The sequence below is a fragment of the Hyaena hyaena genome, unplaced genomic scaffold (genome assembly GCF_003009895.1).
Source record: "Hyaena hyaena isolate Hyena2069 unplaced genomic scaffold, ASM300989v1 scaffold_1493, whole genome shotgun sequence".
In the NCBI taxonomy this organism is placed as follows: Eukaryota; Metazoa; Chordata; class Mammalia; order Carnivora; family Hyaenidae; genus Hyaena; species Hyaena hyaena.
In genome coordinates, this window is record NW_024082125.1 from 31,374 (window position 1) to 54,799 (window position 23,426).

At 35.0% G+C, this 23,426-nt stretch overlaps 1 long non-coding RNA gene across 1 annotated transcript in view; it reads right to left on the reverse strand.

The window, feature by feature from the left end:
- Positions 1–23,426, reverse strand: part of LOC120225726 — a 46,636-nt gene that overhangs the window by 11,149 nt on the left and 12,061 nt on the right. Inside the window, exons 2-3 of the long non-coding RNA XR_005526876.1 lie at positions 16,338–16,358; positions 3,893–3,913 (exon numbers count right to left, since the gene is read on the reverse strand). This is a non-coding gene — a long non-coding RNA (uncharacterized LOC120225726). The remainder of the gene's footprint in view (positions 1–3,892; positions 3,914–16,337; positions 16,359–23,426) is intronic.

The window sequence follows — 23,426 nt, forward strand, 5'->3', positions numbered from 1 at the left end:
AGCTCAGATCCTGGAGCCTGTTTCCGATTCTGTGTCTCCCTCTCTCTCTGCCTCTCTCCCGCTCATGCTCTGTCTCTCTCTGTTTCAAAAATAAATAAAAACTATTTTAAAAAAAGAAATGTAAAAGGTTTTGGAGGTTCCTTTGGTAGTTTATAAAATACTAACATATGCATCTAAATGTTTATCTAATATAATTCTCCAGGTTGAGTTTCAGTATCTTACTTCATTATAATATAGAGTCCTCCACACTTGCTACAATGGCATAACAGAAAAAGATATGTAGGTGTGTGGTTTGATCACATTTGTCATTAAAAAATTTTTTGTAGTTATTTTTTTGTTTTGTTTTTTTTCTGGGTTTCTTAAAAGATTCTTAGTATTGGAGGGAAGAAAGAAGAAAGAAGTTTATATTGCCAGTGTTGGATATTGGTACATTCAGGAGAGAAAAAACAATCCTTACTCTAAAATATTATAGAATGTAGAGATAAATAAAAAAACCAGTTTACTCTTGCTTCTACTATATTAATTAACATAAGCTAGAAACAAGTTAATATCTTTGTTGGAAGAAATCTAAATTCTTTTAGTAAATTTGTCTGGGCTTTTAGTTCCTTTATAGAATAATGAATGATAATAGTAGTTAATTTATACTGACCACTTTCTATACCCCTGGCACTATTCTTAGAATTCTTTAATTCACAGAGTACTCCTATCTTACTCATATCATGTCTTTTTTTTTTTTTTTTTAAAGAAAGAGACAGAGCATGAGTGGGAAGGGGCAGAGAGAGAAGGAGACACAGAATCTGAAGCAGGTTCCAGGCTCTGAGCTGTCAGCACAGATCCCAACGAGGGGCTTGAACCCATAAACTATGAGATCATGACCTGAGCTGAAGTTAGACACTTAACTGACTGAGCCACCCAGGCACCCCTCATCTTTTTTTTATCTCCAAAATCACACAGCCAAAACCCCACCAGAATTTGAAAATCAAGCAACCTAGTTCCAGAACAAACCCTTCTCTGCTTTATGTTGTCTCCTTCTCAGAGTTCCATGCTAGCTCTAAATGTCTTTCTTTAAACTTTATTTCCTTGACTTTTTTCATTCACTTCTTACTCCAATTTCATTCATTTTCTCTTACACTGGCTTTGTCATTCTTTAAGGCAAAAGAGGATTATCATCCTAGCTCAGTAACAGACCAAATAAGTGACAGAACTGGTACTGAAGTCTAGGTTTTTAGACTCCACAACGTCCTACCTCATTTTAAGGTGTACAGAGAAGCAATAAAAAAATCAAGTGTCCTTTGCATGTCTGCCATGATTAATATATGCAGATGCTACAGATACGCAGTGAGTAGAGCAAGGCTTTGCTGCTCTTAAGGACTCAGCAGTTGACTTGTCACATTAACAATTATATTTGTATTAGAAGTGTGACAGGATTACTGAGGAGGAAGTGATATTCCTCATTCTCTTTTATCACAGGTCTCTACAGAATCATTGAGATCTTCGTTTATGACAGAGACCTGGTAATGGCTTAATATGTCTTTAATGAAATCAGCATGGTGCAGTGGGAAAAATACGGACAAATAGATTCAGGTCCTAAATTTCAAAGACAAAACTATAATAATAATGGAAGAAATTTTGGGAAATACTTCATGACCTTAAAGGTAGGGAAGGACTTTTTAATATTCTCAAAGCACAAAACTGCATGTGAACAACTGAATAAAAATGAATTAATTACTTATTTTATAAAAGGATCATAGATAAATTTCAAAGACACATGGTAGACCAAGAAAAGGTATTTGCAGTGTCTAAAAATCCCAAAGGATTATTAACTAGATTTTACAATGAATCCTGCAAATCAGCAGGAGTCAGGAAACTCAATAGAAAAAAGAAATAACATGAAATAACAAAATTCATGAAAGAAAAACAGATATATGCAGAAACATTTAACATCTCCAGTAATAATGTAAATAATGTTGAAAGTATAAATTATCTTTTTTACACTCAACAGTGGTAGCACTTGGATAATACCAAGTATTAAGGATCTGGACAAAAGGTAATGTTGGCTTTCTTTCATTTCTCAACTTAATTCCCTTTCTAAAGTCTTTGAACTTGTTTCCTTTCCCTGGAATGGTTTATCGCTATGGTATTTGCATGACTGGTTCTTTGATTAGGTCTCAGGTCAAATATAACCTCTTCATGCCTTCTCAGTCAAGACAAATTAACTCCAAACATATTTTAAAACAAAGATTTGTATTTGTTGTTATGTACTTATTCTTTTAATCAGAGCCTACAGCTTTCCTTTCAATAGCTTCCAAAATTCTGATTAATGAGAGAGTAACTAAGAATGCAAAATAAGAATTTTAAGAATTATGAAAAAAAAACGAGGTTTTCAGAGATGGATATCTTCTTATGTACTTAGGTATCATAAGTCACTCAAATTGGAGCAACAGAAATTAAAATTACTGATAGTGTCTATGTCAGTCTCTAAGATAAATAAATAGTGTGATTTGATAGATAGGAGATTAAGACTCATATTATTCTATGAGATGTTTCAATACCTAATATTTGAAGAGCCTTTAAATTTTCATACCTAATACAATGGATGAGCAGAGAAAAGCCAAAGCAATGTTTGGCTATATTTATTTATTTTTATCAGCGAGTTTTAAAATTTCCTATGAATTAATAGGATTGTGGCTATGGAAGAGACAAAGTGTGAGTGTAGAGTTAATCACTCCTTCCTTAACATTTTCTCCTTTGGCTTCTGGGACACCACTCTCTGCAGAGACCACACGTTCTTGCTTACTGGCTGCTTCTTCTGGTCTCCTTTGCTGTTTGCTCTTTCAGTTCTCAATTTTTATGCTAGAAGGCTTCAGGGCTTAGTCTTCCTCTCTTCTCTACCTACACTAACCTTCTAGATATTCTCATCTTGATCATAAGGGTTTAAATACCATTTGTATGCTGACAAATTCCAAATTTTTCTCCTTGACCCAGATTTCTTTCTTGAATTAAAGAATAGAAAAATGAACTCACTTGTAGATTTTACAACTTTTCCTAAAATAAAATACAAGGAGGTGAATGTGGTTGGATTTACCTCTGAGGACACTAAAGATCTCAGTATTGTTTTTTCCTGAATTCTAATGCACTTCCTGTACTCTAATGTACTTGTTTTTTCCTGAGCTTTAATGGTAATCATAAGTGACGATATGGCAGACATTGTTCCAACTATTTCTTGTCATTTAACTGATTTAATCCTATGGATCTGGAACTATTATTACTCCAATGTTATAGAGCAAGAAGCTGACCACAGAGAGATTAAACAGCTTAATTTCTAACACAGTTTTGCATAGCTGATAATAGGTAGAGATCCACATCACCTCTGTTGTTCAGCTTTTATGTTATTTCCACATTGTTATACGGATTTTCCCTTAAGCTCATTTCTTTCCACCTTTTCTTTCAGACCATATATAATCACAAAATGTACTGATTTTGGCTGCTAAGCCTAATAACCATTCCCAGAACACTGCTGAAATAAACATATTACTCCTTCCCTGCACCCTGTACCCTTCCCCATTGGACTTTTCACTTTCTAAACTTTAGGTCAAAAGAGAAGTCTCAAAGTTTTATAAATATCAATAAATAAAAAAAAAGAAAGTGCAGGAAAGGGTCTTAGAGTATCTGAGAACACTAGAACTGAAATTAAAAATACTTACCAGGGGAGGGGTGCCCGGATAAGGAACTGACTCTTGATTTCAGCTCAGGTCATGACCTCACAGTTCTTGAGAGGGAGCCCATCTTCCTGATGGGCTCTGCACTGACAGCATGAGCCTGCTTGGGTTTCTCTCTCTCCTCCCCTCTGCCCCCCCCCCCAAAAAATAAATAAATTTTAAAAATTACTTACCAGGAGAAGGACAAGTCATGCCTAAAAATAGAACAGTGAAAAAATTTACACAATAATAGTCCAGTTTAATAACACAATTCCTAATTTTTTTTTTAGAAAAACATTACAAATGTGTTTACTTTCTTAAGATAGAGCCCAAACTTCCATGTCAGAGATTTTTGGGCAAATGCACTGGGGTTTAATCATTCTCTGCTTTCATATGAGAATAGCTCTAATTCTTTGATTTCTGTGAATATTCAATTACAAACCCCATAAGGGGTTTGGGATAGGACATTCCATTGCAGTTTTTTACTCATCTCTGAGGTCTGAGCTCCTTTTAAGGAAATTGCTTACAAATATTTAATACATCTATTCTTCGTACTATTTATCTTTGTCATTTTCCAACTATATATTCATTTACCTTTGTCATTTTCCAACTATATCTTCATTTTTCTTTCTATCACTGAGTAGTTTTAGTATAAAATGTTAATTTTTGTTGTTTACAAGATGTTTTCAGCATTTCCAGGATGTTTCCCCCTATATATTAATGCTTTCTGTTCATTAGACTATATATAGTCTATATATATATAGTCTCTCTCTCTGTATATACTCTCCCATGACAAATTCCATAATATTGCAGCCCTATCAAGGTACACTTTGGAGAGGCTGAGGAAAAGGCCATCCTATTCTTTCTCTTTCTTTTCATTTTAAGAACGTTGAAACACCTATTCAAATGGACTCCTGGATACATGTATCTTGTTGCTCTCTTTTTGTTAGAAAATGGAAATTTTACTTTCTGGGAAATCAATAATGAAATGACAGAATTTCACATAATATGAAATCTGAAGGTCTGGTCAAGTAGAGCCATAGCCTCAGACTTGATGAGAGAGAGACTGGAATATATCAGAAATAAATAGGGAAAAAAAATCTTTATTTTAAATTCTGAAATTCTTTCTGAAGAAGAAAGCACAGATATGCAAGTAAGTGTGCATGCAATATATTTGTATTGGGTACACTGAATTAATAATCGCTTCTTCTAATATTATTCTATGAGGAACATATTAAGGGACATTTACATTACACCATTTTCCTGTAGTAGATGATGGGTATAAAATGTAGTTCTCAACAATCTTATCTGATGGCTCCTCAACTTGGTGGAACTCTGGAAGGTGTTGTGGGCTGAATGTTTGTGTCTTCCTAATTCATATGTTAAAGACCTAATCTTCAATGTGATGATATTTGGAGATGGGTCCCTTTGGGAGGTAATTAGGGTTGGATGAGGTGATAAAGGTAAGGCCCTCATGATAAGATTAGTGCCTTTATAAGAAGATACACTAGACTATGTTCTCTCTTTCTCTGCCTTGTGGTGACACAGTGAGAAGGCAATCATCTGCAAGCAGGGAAGTGAGCCCTTTTTGGAACTCCACCATGCTGGAGTTCCTGATCTTAGACTTCCTGCCTCTAGAACCAGGAGAAAATAAATTTCTGTTGTTTAAGTTATTAAGTCTAGGGTGTATTGCTGTGCAGCCCTATCTGACCAAGATAGGAGGCGTTGATAGAGGGAGATTATTTTGTCCTTCAATTTCTTCTCCACCCGTTTCTAGAGAAAACCTTTCTGGAACAGGAAGGATTCTCAGTGTATAAAATTGCCTTCCTTTATCTTCATTCCGTTTGTTTTCTTGAATTCTTTTTCATCCCTTCTACATCATTTATATCTCTAAGTTATCATCTTTCCATGCTAATGTCCAATCTTTTTTTAAAAAATATTTTTATTTATTTCTAGGAGAGAGAGAGACAGCGTGAGCAGGAGAGGGTCAGAGAAAGAGGGAGATACAGACTGAAATAGGCTCCAGGCTCTGAGCTGGCAGTCAGCACAGAGCCCCACGCGGGGCTCAAACCCACGAACCGCGAGATCATGACCTAAGCGAAAGTCGGACGCTTAACCGACTAAGCCACCCAGGCGCCCCTTTAATGTCCAATCTTAAATACATTTTCCAGAATGGAAAATATTGTTTGCCAGTGATATAAAAGTTTTTAGCTATTTCCCAAGGGCAATGTTACTTCATACTATTCTATCTATTAAAAATTGTCATTGGTATAGGAAAATTCTAAGTAATGATGGGGGGGGAAGAAGTATCAAGATTTTCAAAGACTGGAAATGATAACCCTCAGGCATTAGGAAGATTGGGAAATTTTACAGAGATGAAATAGCCAAGAAACCAATGAATTATAATGTTATTCCTTCTAAAATAGAAACACAAACGTTTCAATGTGATTCAGACATAGCATATTAGTTTGTATTGACAACCTTTCCATTCATTCAGGCATTTATTCATTTATCCCTCAGTAAATACTCATTTAGGATGTCCTGGGCACTGTGCAAGGAACTGAAGGTCCTCCAAGAAACAAAATCAGCACTGCTTATGTTCATAGAAATTATAGATCAAGGGCAAGAGCATTAGAAATAGAATCCTTTGAGAAGTACAGTGGTTTTTCCTTTGTTTCATGTAGATTTTAAAGAATGATCAAAGGACATAATCTCCTTTGTTTCATTTTCCTCTCAGCTGCTATGGCAAGGTGAGCAACTCTCTTTTTCTATGAGTGCAATTCATATTTTTGGTTTAAATTGGAAAACAAAACCCATTTCCTGAAAAGTGCATGAACTGTAAATGTATGTGTTAACAAATACAAAATAAACATACATATTAATATCATATAGATTAAGAAATATTATTTTGCCAGCATCCTCTCTTCTGACAACTATGTGTCATAACTCCTTTCCTCTACCCAGAGGTAATTGTTTTCATGTTTTTTTTTTTTAATGATATTCTTGCTTCTTAGTGTTATCACCTAAGTGAAACCCCTAAGCAAGCATAAGTTTGGTTTATTTGGGAAGTTCCATAAATTGAATCATACTAGATATATTCTTTTGTGTTATGCTTCCTATGAGCTACATTATGTCCTTATGATTCATCTGTATTGTTTTATTGCTTTAGAGAGTTTATTGTAGGCTTATATCACAGTATTTATTTATTTTATTATTAGTTGACATTTGGATTGTTTTCAGTTTTTGACTATTAGGACTAGTGCTGCTCTGAACATTTTTATGCATTTTCCACACATGCATGAATTTCTCTGTAGCATTTTTCTGAATGAATTGCTAGGTTGTAAAATATATGTATCTTCAACTTGACAATGACAAACCATCCTTCAAAATGGTTATAGCAATTTACATACTGTTAAAACTGTATGTGAGTTCCCATTGCTCCATCTCCTTGCTAGCACGTTGATCATACTTTAACATTTTTGCCAATCTGGTGAGTAGATACTTGCATTTTATTGTAATTTTAAATTGGCATTTTCTTGATTATTCATGAAATTAGACACATTTTAATATATTTATTGGCTTTTTTAAAACAATAAAATTATTGCATATTTCATTATTTTTGCAAAGTGTGCTATACATCTTAGTAATATAATTTGTTAAACATACACATATATATACACACACATGCACAGACACACAGCGCCAGGTGTTACCTATTTGCCCACATGCAATTGACTTAAAGCAATTAAGACTCATATCAGAAATGTATAAATATTTTAGTTTTCCGCATCCCTGCCAAAATTTAACATTATCCAATTTTCTAATTCTTGACTAGTCACTATCTTTAAAATGATATATTAATCCCCCCCTCTTTGGATGAATTTTTCTTAAGTTATTATTTTGAAATAGGTTTTGTTTTACATAAGAGTTATAAAGATATTACAGAGAGTGGATTTTACCCAGTTTCCCCTAATACTACTATCTTATTGTTCTTCTAGACCATAAATTGATCTTCTTTTTGAAATACCTATTGAAGAATATTTTTTTCTATTGGGTGGTCCATCTTCTGGTAATTGATTTGTAGGAATTCTTTTTTTTAAATTTTTTTATTTTTTTAATTTATTTTTAAAAATTTACATCTAAGTTAGTTAGCATATTGTGCAATAATGATTTCAGAAGTAGAATCCAGTGATTCATCCCCTACATATAACATCTGGTGGTTATCCCAACAAGTACCCTCCTTAATGTCTATCCACCATTTAGCCCATCCCTCCACCCCAAATCCATCCAGCAACCCTCAAGTTGCTCTCTGTATTTAAAAGTCTCTTGGGTTTTGTCCCCCTCCCTTTTTTATATTATTTTTGCTTCCTTTCCCTTATGTTCATATGTTTTGTATCTTTTTTTTTAATGTTTTATTTATTTTTAGGAGAGAGAGAGAGACAGCGTGAGCAGAGGAGGGTCAGAGAGAGAGAGGGAGTCACAGACTGAAACAGGCTCCAGGCTCTGAGCTGGCAGTCAGCACAGAGCCCGACGCGGGGCTCGAACCCACGAACCGCGAGATCATGACCTAAGCGAAAGTCGGACGCTTAACCGACTAAGCCACCCAGGTGCCCCCATATGTTTTGTATCTTAAATTACACATATGAGTGAAGTCCTATGATATTTGTCTTTCTCTGACTGACTAATTTTACTTAGCATATACACTCTAATTCCATCCATGGTGTTGCAAATGGCAACATTTCATTCTTTTTGATTGCCAAATAATCTTCCATTGTATATAAATATCACTTCTTTATCCATTGCACTCTTTCCATACTTTGGCTATTGTCAATACCACTGCTATAAACATTGGAGTGCATGTGCCCTTCAAAACAGCACTCCTGTCTCCTTTGGATAAATATCTAATAGTGCAATTTCTGGGATGTAGGGTAGTTCTAGTTTTAATATTTTGAGGAACTTCTATATAGTTTTTCAGAGTGGCTGCACCAGTTTGCATTCCCAACAGTGCAAAAGGGTTCCCCTTTCTCTACATCCTGGCCAATATCTGTTATTTCCTGAGTTGTCAATTTTAGCCATTCTGACAAGTGTGAGGGTGTATCTAATTGTGGTTTTGATTTGTCTTTCCCTTATGATGAGTGATGTTGAGCATTTCTTCATGTGTTTGTTAGGCATCTGGATGTCTTCTTTGGAGAAGTATCCATTCATGTCTTTTGCCCATTTCTTCACTGGATTATTTGTTTTTGGTTGTTTTTTTTCTTTTTTGGACATTGAGTTTAATAAATTCTTTATAGATTTTGGATACTAACCTTTTATCTGATATTTCATTTGAAAATATCTTCCCCCATTCTGTTGGTTGCCTTTTAGTTTTGGTGGTTGTTTCCTTTGCCATGCAGAAGCTTTTTTATCTTGATGAGGTCCCAATAGTTCATTTTTACTTTTGTTTCCCTTGCTTTCAGAGACATATTGAATATCAAGTTGCAGTGGCCGAGGTCAAAGAGGTTTTTGCTGCTTTCTCCTCTAGGATTTTGATGGCGTCCTGTCTTTTGTGTAGGTCTTTTATCCATTTTGAGTTTATTTTTGTGGATGGTGTAAGAAAGTGGTCCAGGTTCATTCTTCTGCATGTCACTATCCAGTTTTCCCAGCATCATTTGCTGAAGAGACTATCTTAATTCCATTGGATATTCTTTCCAGCTTTGTCAAATATTAGTTGGCCATATGTTTGTGGGTTCTCTATTCTGTTCCATTGATCAAAATATCTATTTTGTGTCTTGATAATTACAGATTTGTAACACACAATTCTGGAATTACGAGGCTTCCAACTTTGGTTTTATTTTTCAGGATTGCTTTGACTATTCAGGGTCTTTTCTGGTTCCATACAAATTTTAGGATTGTTCTAGCTCTGTGAAGAATGCTGGTGTTATTTTGATAGGAATTGCCTTGAATATGTAGGTTGTTTTGGGTAGTATTGGCATGTTAACAATATTTCTTCTTCCAATCCATGAAAATGAAATATTTTACATTTTTTGTGTCTTCTTCAATTTCTTTCATAAGCTTTTTATAGTCTTCAGTGTATAGATTTTTCATCTCCTTGGTAAGGTTTGTTCCTAGGCATTTTATGGTTTTTGGTGCAATTGTAAACGGAATTGATTCCTTGATTTCTCTTTCTGATGCTTCATTATTAGTGTATAGGAATGCAACTGATTTCTGTGCATTGTTTTATATCCTGTGACTTTATTGACTGCATGGATCAGTTTTAACAGTTTTTTGGTGCAACTTTTTGGGTTTTCCACATACAGTATTATGTCATCTGCGAAGAGTGAAAGTTTGACTTCCTCCTTGCTGATTTGGCTGCCTTTTATTTTTTTGTGTTGTCTGAGTGCTAAACCTAGTACTTCTGACACTGTGTTGCATAATAGTGGTGGGAATAGACATCCTTGTTGTGTTGCTTACCTTAGCAGGAAAACTCTCAGCTTTTTCCCATTGAGAATGGTATTAGTGGTGGGTCTCTTTTAAGATCTTAAGGTATGCTCCTTCTATTCCTATTCTTGAGGGTTTTTATCAAGAAAGGATGCTGTATTTTGTCAAATGCTTTTTCCACATCTTGAGAGGATCATGTGGTTCTTATCCTTTCTTTTATTAATGTGATGTATCACATTGATTGTTTTGTGGATATTGAACAAGGCCTGAATCCCAGGTATAAATGCCACTTGATTGTGGTATAATTCTTTAATGTATCATTGGATCTGGTTGGCTAGTACCTTGTTGAGAATTTTTGCATCAATGTCCATCAAGGAACTTGATCTTTAGTTATTCTTCTTAGTGGGGTCTTTGTTTTTGGAATCAAGGTAATGCTGGACTTGTAGAATGAGTTTGGAAGTTTTCCTTCCATTTCTATTTTTTTGGAACATATTCAAAACAATAGGTGTTAACTCTTCAAATGTTTGGTAGAATTCCCCTGGAAAGCCATCTGACTCTGGACTCTTGTTTGTTGTGAGATTTTTTATTACTAATTCAGTATCTTTACTGGTTATGAGTCTGTTCAAATTTTCTATTTCTTCCTGTTTCAGTTTTAGCAGTTTATATGTTTCTGGTAATTTGTCTATTTCTTCCAGATTGCCCAATTTATTGTGATATAGTTGCTCATAATATTCTCTTATTGCTTGTATTTCTGCGGTGTTGGTTGTACTTTCTTCTTTCATTCTTGATTTTATTTATTTCACTCCTTTCCTTTTTCTTTTTGATCAAACTGCCTAGGGGTTTATCAAGTCTGTTAATTCTTTGAAAGAATCAGCTCCTGGCTTCATTGATCTAATCTACTATTTTTTTGATTTTGAGATCATTGATTTCTGCTCTAATCTTTACTTTATTATTTACCATCTTCTGCTGGTTTGGGACTTTCTTTACTATTCTTTTTCCGGCTTTTTAAGGCATAAGGTTAGGTTGTGTGTTTGAGACCTTTCTTCCTTCTTTAGGAACGCCTGGATTGCTATATACTTCTCTCTTATGACTGAGGTTACAGAAGTTTTGGGCTGTCATGTTACCATTTTCATTGGCTTCAGTGCACTTTTAAATTCTCTCTTTAATTTACTGGTTAACCCATTAATTCTTTAGCAGGATGTTTTTTAATCTCCAAGTATTCATGGTATTTCCAATTTTGGTGGTGGTTGATTTCGAGTTTCATAGCATAGTGGTCTGAAAATATGCATGGTATGATCTTGATCTTTTTGTATTTGTTGAGGGCTAATTTATGTCCCAGTATGTGATCTATTCTGGAAAATGTTCCAATGGCATTCAAGAAGAATGTGTATTATGCTGCTTTAGGATTAAATGTTTTGAATATATCTGTTAAGTCCATCTGGTCCAGTGTGTCATTCAAATCCATTGTTTCCTTGTTGATTTTCTGCTTAGATGGTCTGTCTATTGCTGTAAGTGGGGTGTTGAAGTCCCCTATTATTATGGTATTATTATCAACCAGTTTCTGTATGTTTGTGATTAATCGAGTTATAGATCAGAGTGCCTCACATTAGGGTCATACAAGTTTATAATTGTTAGAACTTCTTGGGGGATAGACCCCTTAATTATGATAAAATGCCCTATTTGTCTCTTGTTACAGTCTTTATTTTAAAATCTAATTTGTCTGATATAAGTATGGCTACTCCAGCTTTCTTTTGGTGACCATTAGCATGATAGATGGATCTTCACCCCCTTACTTTCAATCTGAAGGTGTCTTTAGTCTAAAATGGCTCTCTTGTGAACAGCATATACATGGATCATGTTTTATTATCCATTCTAATACCCTATGTCTTTTGATTGGAGTATTTAGTCCATTGACATTTATAGTGAGTACTGAAAGATATGAATTTAGTGCCACTGTGTTTCCTGTAGAGTTAGAGTTTCTGGTGGTGTTATCTCATCCTTTCTTGTCTTTCTTGCCTTTGGTCTTTTTGTTTTGTTTCATCTTTTCTCCTCTCAGAGAATCCCCCTTGAGTGTTCTTGCAGGGAAGGTTTAATGGTCATGGACTCCTTTAGTTGTTGTTTGTCTGGGAAACTCTTTATCTCTCCTATTTCGAATAACAGACTTCCTGGATAAAGAATTCTTGGCTGCATATTTTTCCGATTCAGCACATTAAATGTATCCTGCCACTCTTTTCTGGCCTGCCAAGTTTCTGTGACTAGTAGGTCTGCTGTGAACCTGATCAGTCTTCCCTTATAGGCTCAGGAGTATTTTTCCCTTACTTCTTTTATACACCTTACCTGTGTATTTTGTGAATTTGACTATGATAGGCCTTGTTGATGGTTGGTCTTTCTTGAATCTAATGGGAGTTCTCTGGGTTTCTTGATTTTGATGTCTGTGTCTTTCCACAGATTAGGAAACTTCTGCTATAATTTGCTCATATAAACCTTCTACCACTTTGTCTTTCTCTTCATCTTCTGGGACTCCTATGATTCGGATGTTATTCCTTTTTAATAAGTCACTGAGTTCTCTAATTCTATATTGTGCCTTAGTTTCCCTCTCTTGTTCCTGTTTTATTGTTCTCCATAATTTTGTCTTTTATATAGCTGATTTGCTGCTCTCTTTCATCCAGCTCAGTTATAGCATTTTTAATTTCATCCTGACTGTATTTTACTTCTTTTACATCTTCTGAAAGGGGTTCTGTGCTTTTTTCAACTCCAGCTAGTATTCTTATTATTGTGATTCTAAGGTCTAGTTCAAACAACTTGCTTATATCTGTGTTGATTAAGCCCTTGGCTGTCATTTCTTCCTGTTCTTTATTTTCTTCCTGTATCTTTATTTATTTCCTTGTCCTTTGTTTTATCATTTTGCAGGAAGAAAAAGAATTAATAAAATAAAAATTAAATTTTAAAAATTAAAAACAACACAAAAAATCAAATAAAGGAAGCTAGATCCTTGGTGTGTTTTTGTCTGGTTGTTGAAAGAAGTTTGGTAGAATAGAGAAAAAAGGGAAAGAAAAGGAAAATAAAAGTAAGAAAAAGTTTAAAAATTAAAAAAAATATATACAATAAAATAGAATAAAATGAAATGGAGAAAGTGAAATAGAACAAAAGTATTTACAAAAAATAAAAACAATATAGTAAAAATAATTTAAAAAGAAATTAAACAGAAAATAAAAATAAAATTGTCTCTTTCTGTATTTAAGAAAAAGAAAGGAAGAAAAAAAAACCAATTTGATCAAAAGCAAAAAAAGAAAGAGAAAACAAACAAATGAATAGATAGACCAGCAAACAGAATGAAATCTGAAAGAAATTACATCCAGTTTCCCCTAGAAGTCAAACTATGAAGCACTTTATAGTTAGTACACTAAGCCGGTGGAGAGCCTTGTGGTGTCCTCTAGGGCATGTGCTTGGTGGCTGCAGTTGGGCAGAACTTGGTGTAATGGCTTCGTTTTCCACCAGGTGGTGCTCCTGAGCTTACTGGGGTGGATCAGTGCGGCGCATGTGCTCGTGAGCGTGTTTGTGCATGCATCGGAGGTGAAAATTGCTTTGCTCATCTTCCCAATCTCTGGCACAAGAACTCAGCTCTCACCTACCAACAATCAAGCATTCCTCTTTGTTCCCAGATTCTGTCCACTCCTCGCTTCTACACTGTGTCTGTTCAAGCCATCTGCCTGCCAGGCGGCACCTCTCCCGAATTTTATCTCACATAGGGCTGTATTTCCAAACCCCTCACATCTGAGAACCCGATAGCTTGGACCCACTCTGATCCTCTGGGGAGGGTCTCACTGAGCAATGGCTGGGTTCTGGCTTGCTCCAGAGAACGTTACTATGATAGAATTCATGAGATCTTGCACTGTGGCAGAGGTTCAGAAATTGTGGCCGGGTGCCAGCTGGTCCCCGCAAAATTTCCTGCAGTTGCACAGCAGCAGCAGTTCAGAGATTATGGCAAATCACAGCAAACAACTGGCGCTAGGTTTCACTGCACCCTGCTGTCTTTGTTCCAGTGCCAGCAAATGTGGCTGTTCCCTGAGATCTGCTGGGATCTTTGTCAGTGGAGAGGCCAAACGGCCTCTACCAAATGCCCTCCTTCCCAAGCAGGTGAAATGCTTCTCCCCGTGTGGCCCTCTAACCTTGCTGCCTGCTCCTGAGGTTTCACCCCTCCTCTCCACCAGAGCACTACCAGGTATTGAGCTCCAGAATCTCCAGCTCTGCAGTCCCCTGTTTATAGAGTCCTAAAGGTATTGAAATCCTCTCCTTTCTTCCCATCAGTGGTTTTGGGGAACAGATTTCTTGTTCAGTCCTCTGTATTTCCACTTTTTCTCCTTCTCTCCAGCTACTTTTGAGGGGAGTGGGTTTTTTTGTACTTTCCTGGTGTGCCACACTCTCTCCCCCCCTTTCTCTGTTCTGTCTCCACAAAAACAGCTCCCTACCCTCTGCAACTTCTCTCTCCCCCAGTTCACCTCTCCTCACTGTGTACCTGCCAGATTCTGTGGCTCAGGTTATGCAGCTTATTGGGCTAATCTTCAGTACAATGTCCTAGGTGTGCAAAATGGTTTGGTGCTGATCTAGCTGCATTTCAGGGATAAGAGATGCTGCTCTACCACCGTCTTGGTTCCTCCAAACTGTTTTCTTTCTGTAGGAATTCTTCATATATTCTGATACCAGTTTTAAAAAGTTTTTTATTTTTTTTTTTATGTGTTGTAAATATGCTTTCCTACTTAGTGCCTTTTCACTCAGTGGCTTTTGGTGAACAAAAGTTTCTGAATCTGAACCCCTCCAACATGTATCACATTATTTTCTTAAGTAGGTTTTGAGTCTTTTAAAAGAAATTCTTTTGTACTCCAAATTCATGATGATTATTTCGATATTATTTTCTAAAAACTATTTTTGTCTTTCATATTTATATGTAATTCACTGGGACTGAATTTTGATGTGAAGTAGGGTTATACATTCTTCCATTCTTTTCTGTATGGTTATCCACTTGTCATAAGTCATTTATAAAAAGACTTTTCTTTATCCATCATTCTGCAGGGAAGTTTTGTCATATGTCAACAGTTGTGAACATTTATGATTATTTAAACATGATGTGAACATTTGTGTAATGCATTTCTGAGTTCTCTCAAATTTTATTATTAATTCTGTTCATCTTGGTATTTTTTAACATTGCCTCATAAAACGAATTGGGTCTGTACCCTCTTTTTCTATTTTCAAGAAAACTCCGTGCAGGATTGGAATTATTTTTTCTTTGAATATTTGGTAGAATTACCAGAGAAGTCATCTGGTCATGGAGAAAGGTTTTTTTGATTACTGATTCCATATTAATTCAGATTTTTTATTTTATTTTTTAATTAATTTTTGTAACTCTTACTCTTCTAGGATTTTAGGGACTATAGTAATAAAGGAATTAGTATATGGTAGTTGTGACAAAGTATGCTACATTTATTTTCTGAAATTCTTAAAATCTGCCTTTTAAACATATCTAAACATTGGTTTTCTATCTTTCTTCTTATATAAAAATAAATAAGCTCATGTGATCCTTTTCCCTAGGTACTCATCATTTTCACTAATTTGTCTCAGTTGGAACAAAGTCCAGAGAAGCAGTTTTTAAACTTCTTCTCCTAGTGGGGAATTATCCTCAGTTTATTTTTTGCAAACTATGCTCTTTCAGTTTTCCTCCCTACTACTTTTAATTTTTTTACCGCTTCTACCATCACCACCACCACCATGTTATTACTTTTCTTAATTTCTTTTCTCTATTATTTTTAAATTATTATCTGTTAATCTGAAGGATCAGAAACATATCCGTCCTTCTGTTCCTTTCCTCATATGTTGCCAGCCTTTCAACAACCTATACTGTACTGTGCATAAAAGTATTTGTTCTTTTCAAAGCTTTATTTAAACTTTCCTTTATCTCTGCCTGGATTCTGGAACCACTTTATTTCATTAAATACTTTTGTATATGTTCTTCTTAGTAAAAAATTCTAAGTTATTATTGACAAGCCAGTTGACTTAATTACCAATGTATTATTTCTAGAAATCAGTGGAGTTAAATATCAAAGATGTTTTAAATAACTCATTGAAATTCTTAGTTTTTGTACAGTTATGAATGAAAATAGCCAGAGTGACTATAATCCCTTACTACACACTTGTACTTTATAGTTATTAAATAGTAAAATAACTCACCAGTAGATGATGCATTTTTTTCTGAAATACAACACAAAAATATGTTTTCAGTTGATCTTTATGTATATCTCATAATGTCTATCAATAATTTTTTCTAGGATGGACTTTGAAAAATGACACTAACAAGGCGCCAAAATATTTGCATCATTTGACTTGAAGCTGTTGACCAGGTAAGACTCCTTGAAGTATCAATAGACAAACAGTTAAAATATTGGAAAGGACCTTGAGGAACCCCAATTTTTTTTTTTATCCTGTGTAGTATCTTTACCAAGTGAGAAGTCTATGCATGAGATCTAAATGAAAGCATATAATTCCCCTTAGCCATGCCTTTCTATCCTTAAATAGAGCTGAGAGGTATAAAATTAATATATATGCATTTTAAATTCTTTCATTTCAGTTTATGCAATATATTTTATTTATGTTTATGTTTTGCTATGGCAAAAACCCTTTCATGCTTGACTGTTTTTATTTTTGATTCTTATTTTCTCTTTTCCTATTCACTCATTTTACTTTTTTTCTTATATATTTTTTTAATTTTTTTTTTTTATGTTTTCTTTATTTCTAGGAGAGAGAGAGACAGCGTGAGCAGGGGAGGGTCAGAGAGAGAGGGAGTCACAGACCGAAAGAGGCTCCAGGCTCTGAGCTGGCAGTCAGCAGAGAGCCCGACGCGGGGCTCGAACCCACAACCGCGAGATCATGACCTAAACGAAAGTCGGACGCTTAACCGACTAAGCCACCCAGGCGCCCCTCTTATATATTTTTTTAAACGTTTATTTATTTTTGAAAGAGAGACAAAGTGTGAATGGAGGAGGGGCGGCGAGAGAGAGGAAGAGACAGAATCTGAAGCAGGCTCTGAGCTATTAGCACAGAGCCTGAACTATCAGCACAGAGCCTGATGCTGGGCTCAAACCCACAAACCATGAGATCATGACCTGAGCTGAAAGTGGCCACTCAATTGATTGAGTCACCCAGGTGCCCCATCTTCTTCTATTCTGGCTACACATTATTGGTTTGGAAGTTTCTTCTTTTTAGAGAATAGAATACTTTTTGTCTGACTCCTAATCATTTTTTGTTGACCAGTATTTTCTTCTTCTTTAAATAGAAATATAGTTGACATACAATATTACATTAGTTTCAAGTGTTCAATATAGTAATTCATCAATGATATACATCACAAAATGCTCACCATGATAAGTATAGTCACTATTTACCATTATACAATGTTATTATAACACTATTGACTGTATTCCCTATGCTGTACTTTCATGCTATGTGTATAATTAATGTAAAAAGATCATAGATATTTCATGTATACAATTTTATGTGTTTGGAGATAAGTATACATCAATGAAACCATCATCACAATCAATGTCATAATATTATCCATCACCTGCAAAAGTTTCCTCCTGCACTTTTTGTTATTTTCTTTTTTTCTTTTGCATTCTTTTTAAAATTTAAAAATTTAAAATTTTAATCAACTGATGCTCATCATGACAAGTGACTTTCTAGTCTCCATTACCTATTTTACCCATCCTCCCACCCACCTCTCCTCTGGTAACTATCAGTTTGTTCTCTATAGATATAAATATTTTTCTTGGTTTATGTCTCTCTCATTCTCTCTACTTCCTTTTATTCACTTGTTTCATTTCATAAATTTCACATATGAGTGAAATCATATGGGATTTGTCTTTCTCTGACTGACTTATTTCACTTAGCATTATACCATTATACCATCTAGCTCCATCCATGTCGTTGCAAATGGCAAGATTTCATTCTATCACTGAATAATGTTTGATTGGATATATATATACACACACACACATATGCCACATCTTCTTTATCTATTCACCAATCGGTAGATGCTTGGGCTACTTCTATATTTTGGCTATTGTAAATAATGCTGCCATAAATATAGGGTGCATATATCCCTTTGAATTACCTTTTTTATTTTTATTTTTTACTGTTTTTATTTATATTTGAGAGAGAGGGGGAGGGAAGTGGCAGAGACAGAGGGAGACACAGAATCCAAAACAGTCTCCAGCCTCTGAGCTGTCAGCACAGAGCACAAAGCGGGGCTATGACTCATGAACAGTGAGATCGAGACGTGAGCCGAAGTTGGACACTTAACAAAGTGAGCCACCCAGGCGACCATGAATTAGTGTTTTTGTATTCTTTGCATAAATACCCAGTAGTGCAATTGCTGGATTATAGAGTAGTTCTATTTTTTTACCTTTAGAGGAAACTCCATACTGTTTTCCAGAGTGGTTGCATGAGTTTGCATTCCCACCAACAGTGCAACAGGGTTCCTTTTTCTCCACATCCTTATCAACACTTGTTGTTTCCTGTGTTGTTGATGTCAGCCATTCTGACAAGTGTGAGGTGATGTTCATTGTAGTTTGCTTTGCATTTTCCTGATGATAAGTGATAATGAGCATCTGTTCATGTGTCTGTTGGCCATCTGTTCGTCTTCTTTGGGAAAATGTCTTCATGTCTTCTGTCCAATTTTAATTGGATTATTTGTTTCTTGCATAGTGAGTTGTAGAATTTCTTTATATATTTTGGATACTAACCCTTTGTTATATACATCATTTGCAAATATCTTCTCCCATTCTGTAGATTGCCTCTAGTTTTGTTGATTATTTCCTTTGCTGTGTAGAGGTTTTATTTTAATGTAGTCTCACTACCTTGCTTTTGTTTTTGTTTTCCTTGCCTCGGTGACTTAACTAGATAGATGTTGCTTCAGCTGATGTCAAAGAAATTATGGCATGTGTTCTTTTCTAAGATTTTTATGGTTTCATGAATTAACATTTAGGTCTTAGGACATTTTTAGTTTAGTTTTTTTTTTTTTTTGGTTTGGTGTAAGAAAGTGGTACAGTTTATTCTTTTGCATGTTGCTGTCCAGTTTTACCAACACTATTTGTTGAAAAGACTGTCTTTTTCTCATTGGATATTCTTTCCTGCATTGTCCCGATTAAATGACTATATAATTGTGGTTTATTTCTGGGCTTTCTGTTCGGTTCTATTGATTTAGGTGTCTATTTTTGTGCCAGTACATATTGATTTGCTAACTACAGCTTTGAAATATAACTTGAAGTTGGGAATTGTAATGCCTCCAGCCTTGCTCCTTTTTTTTTTTCCAGACTACTTTGGGTATTTGGGTTCTTTTGTGGTTCCATACAAATTTTAAGATTGTTCTATTTCTGTGAAAAATGTTGGGAAAATATTGGTATTCTGGTAGGGATTGGATTAAATATATAATGCTTTGAGTAGTGTAGGTATTTAAAAAAATTTTGTTCTCCTAATTCAAATGCATGGAATGTCTTTCTGTTTCTTTGTGTCCTCTTCAACTTCTTTCATCAATGTTAAATATTTTTCAGAGTATAGGTTTTTTACCTTTTTGATTAGCTTTATTCCTAGGCATCATATTATTTGGGGTACAATTGTAAATGGGATTATTTTCTTAATTTCTCTTTCTGATGGCTCATTATTGGTGTATAGAAATGAACAGTTGTCTGTACATTGATTCTGTACATTGTGACTTTATTGACTTCATGTATCAGTTCTAGCAAAGTTTTGGTGGAATCACTCAGGTATATATAGAGTATCATGTCATCTTCAAATAAGCAAAGTTTTAATTCTTTCTCACCAATTTGTGTATCTTTTATTTCTTTATGTTTTCTGATTGCTGAGGCTAGGACTTCCAGTACTATGCTGAATAAAAGTGGACAGAGTGGACATCCTTGTCTTGTTCCTGACCTTAAGGGAAAAGTTCTCAGTTTTTCCCTATCAAGGATGATGTTAGCTGTGGTTTTTTTCATATATGGCCCTGATTATGTTGAGGTAGGTATTTTCTAAACCTATATTCTTGAGGGTTTTTATTATACATGGATGTTTTACTTTGTCAGATGCTTTTGCTGCATCTATTGAAAGGACCGTATGTTTTTATTCTTTCTCTTATTGATGTGATGTATCACATTGATTGATTTGAGAATGTTAGATCACACTTGTAACCCAGGATTAAATCCCAAATGATTGTGGTGAATGGGTGTATAATTTATTTAATGTATTGTTGGATTCAGTTTGCTTGTATTTTGTTGAGGATTTTTGCATCAGTGTTCATCAGAGATGTTGGTCTGTAGTTTGTTTATTAGATCTTTATCTGATTTTGATATCAGAGTCATGCTGGCCTCATAGCATAAATTTAGATGGTTTTCTTTTTCTTTTCCTTTTTTTGGGAGGGGGATAGTTTTTGAAGACTAGGTACTAACTCTTCTTTAAATCTTCGGCAGCATTCACCTGTGAATCCACCTGGTCCTGGTCATTGGTTTGTTAGGAGTTTTTTTTTTTTTTAATGTTTATTTATTTATCTTGAGAGAGACCAGGAGTGAGAGAGTGCAGGGAAGGGGCAGAGAGAGAGAGAGAAAGAGAGGGAAAGAGAATCACAAGCAAGTTCTGTGCTGTCAGTGCAGAGCCTGATGAAGAGACATGGGGGTTAATCTTATGTACCATGAAATTACAACTTGAGGGGCGCCTGGGTGGCTTAGTTGGTTAAGTGTCCGACTTTCGCTTGGGTCATGATCTTGCGGTTCATGGGTTCGAGCCCCGCGTCGGGCTCTGTGCTGGCTGCCAGCTCAGAGCCTGGAGCCTGTTTCAGTCTGTGACTCCCTCTCTCTCTGACCCTCCCCTGCTCACGCTGTCTCTCTCTCTCTCCTAGAAATGGATAAAACATTAAAAAAATAAAAATAAATAAAAACAAAAAGAAATTACAACTTGAGCTGAAGTCAAGTGTTGGATTTATAACTGATTGAGCCACCAAGACACCCTTGTTGGAAGTTTTTTGATTATTGATTTAATTTCTTTGCTGGTAATTGGTCTGTTCAAATTTTCTATTTCTTTCTGCTTCAGTTTTTGTAGGTTTTATATTTCTAGGAACTTATCCATTTCTTGGAGATTGTGTAATTTTTTGGCATATCTTTTTTATAATATTATCTTATAATTCTGTGGTATTGGTTGTTATTTTTTCTATTTCATTTGTGATTTTATATATTTGGGTCCTTTTCTCTACAACTTCATTAATTCTATTGATTTTTTCAAAGAACCAGCTCTTGGTTTCACTGATCTTTTCTACTGTTATGTTTCTGTTTTTGTTTTGTCTTTCTTGTTTTTGTTTTTGTTTCTGTTTTTTTTTGTTTGTTTGTTTATTTAGGTTCTATATCATATATGTCTGCTGTAATCATTATTATTTCTTTCCTTCTTTCATTCTCCCAGCTTTTGGCTTCTTTTGTTTTTCTATTTCTAGCCCCTTTATGTGTGGGGTTAGGTTTTTTATTTGTGATTTTCTTGCTTCTTGAGGTGAGTCTGTATTACTATAAACTTCCCTCTTAGAATTACTTTTGCTGCATCCAGTAGTTTTGAACCATTGTTTTTCATTTTCATTTGGTTCCTCTAGTTGTTTCTGAAGATTCTCTGATCCTTTCTTATCTCTCTTGTTCTCAGGGTTTTCTGTTTTGTTTTGTTTTTTTAGTGACTTATTTGGATTTCTTTCTCTTTATTCTTTGCATATTTATTAGTGGTTTTTGATATAAGTTTACTATTAGGTTTAGTTGCATGTCATATAACCTCCATGTCATTTAACCTCCACGTATTTTTGGTGTTTCCAGATTTTTTTCTTGTGGTTGACCTCTAGTTTCATAGAAAAGATGCATGGTATGACTTCAATCTTCTTAAATATGTTGCAGCTTTTTTTGTGGCCTAATATGTGATCTATTCTGGAGGATGTCCCATCTATATTTGAAAAGAATGTGTATTCTGTTATTTAAAGATGAAAGGTTCTGAGTGTATATGTTAAATCCAAGTGTTCCAATGTGTCATTCAAAGCTATTGTTTCTTCGTTGATTTTCGGTTTAGATGATTTGTCCATTGCTGTAAGAGGACTGTTAAAGTCTGCTACTGTTATTGTATTATATTTTTTCTTTTTCTTTTTTTTGAAAGAGAGAGAGACAGAGACAGAGACATAGAGAAAGAAGCAAGGGAGGGGCAGAAGGAAAGAGAGGGAGAGAGAGAATCCCAAGGAGGTTCCACGTTGTCAGTGCAGAGCCTGATATGAGGCTTTAACTCATGAACCATGAGATCATGACCTAAGCTGAAATCAAGAGTCAGATACTTAACTGACTGAGCCACCCAGGTGCCCCTACTATTATTGTATTATTGTAGATTAGCTCCTTTATGTTTGTGATTCATTGTTTTATGTATTTGGGTGTTTCTGCATTGGCTGCATACAAGTTTACAGTTGTTATATCTTTTTGTTAGATTGTTCCTTTTATTATCACTTAGTGTCCTTCTTTGTCTCTTGTTTCAGTCTTTGTTTTAAAGACTTTGCTTTGTATATAACCTCTTCTGCATATAGCAGTCTATACTAAGTTGGTGATCATTTAAGTTTGAACCCATTCTTTTCTCCTCTCCTTCCCACATTTTAAGTATATGTGTCATATTTTACATCCTTTAATTTTGTGAGTTTCTTGACTGATTTTTTAAATGGAAATATTCATTTTTCCTGCTTTTGTGTTTCTTGTGTTCCTACTGTCATTTCTGGTCTTTCATTTCCACTTGAGGAGTCCCATTTAATATTTCTTGAAGGGGTGGTTTAGTGGTCATGAACTCTAATGTTTGTTTGCCTGGGAAACTATCTCTCATTCCATGATAACCTTGCTAGATAGAGTGTTCTTGGCAGCAATTTTTTTCCCATTTAGCAGTTTGAATATATTATATCACTCCTTTTTGGCTTGGAAAGTTTTTGCTGAAAATCCCCTATGGCCAGTGTGGTATCCTTTGTATGTAACTGTCTTCTTTTACTTGTTACTTTTAATATTTTTTTTATCACTACTACTTTTTATTTTAATTACAGTGTCATGATTTGGATCTGCTTCCATAAATTTCGATGGAGATTTTCTGTGCCTTCTGAATCTGGATACCTGTTTTCTTTCCTAGATTAGGGGTGTTCTCAGCTACTATTTCCTCTAAACATTTTCTTCCCCCTTTGCCCTCTTTTCTTCTGAGACTCCAAATGTACAAATGTTATTATGTTTGATG